General features: G+C 35.0%; 1 pseudogene; it reads left to right on the top strand.

Moving 5' to 3' along the window:
* Window positions 1–1,623: 1,623 nt before the first annotated feature.
* Window positions 1,624–3,726, top strand: LOC120130769 (annotated as a pseudogene).
* Window positions 3,727–4,175: the final 449 nt, after the last annotated feature.

Genomic DNA, 4,175 nt, shown 5'->3' with positions numbered 1-4,175 from the left:
TGTTTCAGGTAATCATCTAAAAACATTATACGGTGATCATATTGCCCATTATTTAGTTTGAAAACATGCACATCTTCAGTTATTCCTCCCTCCTTAGAAACTGCAGAGGGAAAAAGTAGCAAAAGAATACTCCAAACAGGAAATGCTCACTTCAAACGGACTCGGCACTTACTGTTCAGATAGTTAAAATCGTCATTATCATGTTTAGTGAAACATAACCCAAATATACACCAACGTTTAAAACAAAAACACTCAACCAACTACAATAATCGAGTATTCAACACAAAATATACAAGAATAACATGCAAAACTAAAGTAACTTAACAGTTTATCAATATTTGCCTCAAATTGAAACAGCATTTTAATATATATATACAGACACATATAAATTCTAAACGATACTCTCGATATTCAATCAATAGAGCACATTTTTCGGCCAGAATTAAATTTGAACCATAATTCAGGAACAATTTACATCTAAACTAAAATTTAAGGTTAAGGAACAAAAGCTCGGGCTCTCTATCCCCTTGAGTTCTATTCTATACACATGTGAAAGGTGGAATTGCGACTTTTAAACAGAACCAACTCAAATGAATAGATTGTAAACTTCATAGATTTAAAGAAAAGTTCATATAAAAATTAACCTTGTCAATTTGACGAAACTGAGCCGTCTGATCTCGCATTATAAGAAGCGCATCATAAGTGTCGCTAAAGCTTAAGATTTTTCTCTGCAAATTCGGAAAGCATTGGGGAGAAGCATTCGCATAATCTGGAAAAGGAAAATTTGTTGTAATTTGTTTGAAGCGTCAGGATTTTATATACGACTACTGAGATCAACTGAATTGCTCAGCATCCGCTATTCTCGACCTCGAAATCTTCAGTGGGTTTCCCTTTAGGCTTTGAATAGTAGAAAAAATTGGCCCAATAGGTCAGACAGGTAAAAAAATTAATTCATTTGATCATTTCTGAAATTAATTTGTGATCTATTGTAAATGATACAGGAACTCGTCATGCCCACATGGCAAGTTTATCCAAATAAATTTTTTTTATTTAAACTCGTCACGAAGACGTGATGAGTTTTAAGTAACCCTAACAAATGTCGTAAATCCTTAAATAATATGTTTTGTGTCGTATTTGGGTAAACTACGTATTTAATATCTAAATTATCACTTTTAATTCGTTTTAGTATCTAAACTTTCAGTTCTTTTAAAATCATATCTAATATTTAGTTTTCATTTCATTTTAGTACCCATCATTAAAAATTTAACACATTTAGTACATAAACTACCAGTTTTGATTTGTTTTAGTACCTAAACTTTCAATCTTTTCAAAAATTAACTTTAAATTTTTAACGGATACTAAAATGAAATAAAAACTAAAGTTTTTAAGGGTGAGGTACTAAAAAAACTAAACTTTAGTTATGGTTTTAAAAAAAATTAAAAGTTTAAGTATTAAAACGGATATAAACTTATAGTTTAGGTGCTAAATGAATAATTTATCCAAAATAGTTTTAAAATAATTTATTTATAGTCAAAAGTTCAATATAAAACGAATAAAAATGTGTGATCGTTTAACATCAAAAAAATTAAAAATTATCTTTGACATGACTTATACTTATCCGATTATTCCCTACCACCTTTGTACCCTCTTTTCCCCCCAAAATTCCCATCAAAGTTTTGATTTTTCGTTCCAAACAGAAACCCTAATCGTAATCACCTCCTCCGCACTCCCCCGAAATGTCGTTCGATGAAGAAGAGTCTATCGAACACACCTTACTCGTAGTTCGCGAAGTCTCCGTCTACAGGATCCCGCCCCGCTCCACCTCCGGCGGTTACAAATGCGGCGAGTGGCTCCAATCCGACAAGATCTGGTCGGGTCGTTTCCTGCAAGGACCGTTGCGAGATCCGGTTAGAGGATCCCTACTCGGGTGACCTCTTCGCCGCTTGCTTCATCCACCCTGGTCAGCGCGAGAGTTCCGTCGAGCCGGCTCTCGATTCCTCTCGGTACTTCGTGCTCAAGATCGAGGACGGGAATGGTAAACACGCTTTTATCGGGCTCGGGTTCAATGAACGGAACGAGGCGTTTGATTTCAACGTGGCGTTGTCCGATCACGATAAGCATGTTAGATGGGAGAACGAAAAAGAGACTGGTGAGACGAGTGAGAATGATTCTCACATCGATATTCATCCCGCTGTTAATCATAGATTGAAGGTAGAAGCTTTTGAAGTCTTTTACTTTTTAGTAGTTCCATACTTCGAATTTTTACTGATTTTACAATGTTGCTTGATTTTCATATTTTTGAGTTAGCTTTCTTAAGCTTCAGTGCTACACTTTGATTGATTTGAGAATGTGGGGGGTTTAAGGTTAATGAATTTATCGACTTAATATTTTGAAAGACACTTTTTCCTATGACTGTGAGCAAAGGAAGAAATCCAGTTGATACGATTGTTCTACATATAATTTAGTCTGTATGTTTTTGGGTTTGATAATTAACGAATCTGTTGTGGTTTTGGATTTTTGTGATACTATAAAAAGATTCTACATGTTGTGGAGAGATTGTGCAAGTTCCTTTTGTCAATGTGTCTGAATAAACTATATATACATTTTTTTTTTTGCAGGCTCTGTTGCTATGATGAATAAGCTAAGGGTTTCAATTGGATTCATCAGTTGAGATCTGCACTTGGTTGTTTTAGTTTTTTGCTCTAAAGGATACAATTCAATCTTATTTTATTATTGATGAGTTTTAAATATGGTATTTGTTTACGTTTTAGGTGGATTTTGATCTTATGGTGTTTTGGGTTGTAGGAAGGTGAGACTATTCAAATTAACGTGAAGCGCAAGCCATCTAGTGGAACTGGTATGCTTTCAGCAGCTGGATTGTCCGGGGGAAAGCCTAAGCCTTTGAGCCTTGCTCCTCCGCCCAGTGGCGCTGGAAAAATAAGGTCTCCTCTCCCGCCTCCTCCCAATGACCCTGTTGCTGCTCGGCGCACCTCTTCTAGTCAAGGACCCATAGAAAACATGAAACAAACCAAACCTTCAACATATTTTCCTCAACTAGAGGTATGGCTTTATGATCCCTCAATTGGATATACGTTTCATGTGCTATATATTGCCTAAAGTTTTGCGAATTTTGATGCCTGATATATTGAATATAGCATTGCTAGGGAATTGGCTACCATTATCTATACACCACATGCCTAATTCATCATCGCATAGAAGTTATACTCCCGGAAGGCAATATTTTGCTTACATCTTTATGATTCTGCGTGTTAATTGTTTTTATACATTGTATATATTTTTCCGCAATAACTTCCTTTTGTATTTTACTTTGGTGATTGCTTTGTGCTAAATCAATGCCTTTTGTTCCCAAGTGGTGATGCTTTTGGTTCCTCGTTTAACGACGGCATTGGTGACATTTCATTTACAGAGGAATGTTCCTGCTACCGGATCAGGATCTTCGAAGACCACTGCATCAGGATGGGCAGCTTTCTGAATTGCGAGACCATTCGTTCTCGAATATGTAAAAGCTCTGCTGTTTGATGTTTTTGGTATTCGAAAAAAGAAACAACGAGGGAAAAAAAGGAAAGGGACAAGGTACCATATACTTTCATATTTCGAAAATGAATGCTTCTAATATCATATTTTCCTCCTTTGTCTGACATGAACTTGTGTGTTTTTATTATATAATTTGAATATAATAGATAAAACTATTAATTTTCTGTTAAATGTCATGTTAATTGACATGCGACTGCACTTTAATAATTGTTCTATTGAGCACAAAGGATGCAAGAAATGTTTTGTTACTTCTGTATATGCCTTCAACGACTGTCAGCCACCGATATAGTATATGAAGTTTCACAACGATTGTGCTTATTGGGTATGCATTCGGCCCGACTAGCACCCAATTCCAAAAGGATACCAAAAGTTAGGGGTGTTAAAAAAATTATAACCGTTAACCGGTATAATCGTTACATTTAACATGTTAATTAACTGAATAGTTAATGTTATATGAGTTTTGATCTGGTTAAGGTTAAAAATTATGATTAACGGTTAAGGTTACAATTATGAATTTTAATTTTTTTTATTTCTTTGAAAATATAGAAACATACTTTGTAGGTACCAAAATTTTGAGAGGCAGACATGCTTACATCTTTGTATGTGTTAAGTGTTAATTT

Source organism: Hibiscus syriacus, unplaced genomic scaffold (assembly GCF_006381635.1).
Source record: "Hibiscus syriacus cultivar Baekdansim isolate YM2019G1 unplaced genomic scaffold, ASM638163v2 tig00110548_pilon, whole genome shotgun sequence".
Classification (NCBI taxonomy): Eukaryota; Viridiplantae; Streptophyta; class Magnoliopsida; order Malvales; family Malvaceae; genus Hibiscus; species Hibiscus syriacus.
This window is presented reverse-complemented; position numbering and strand designations above follow the sequence as displayed.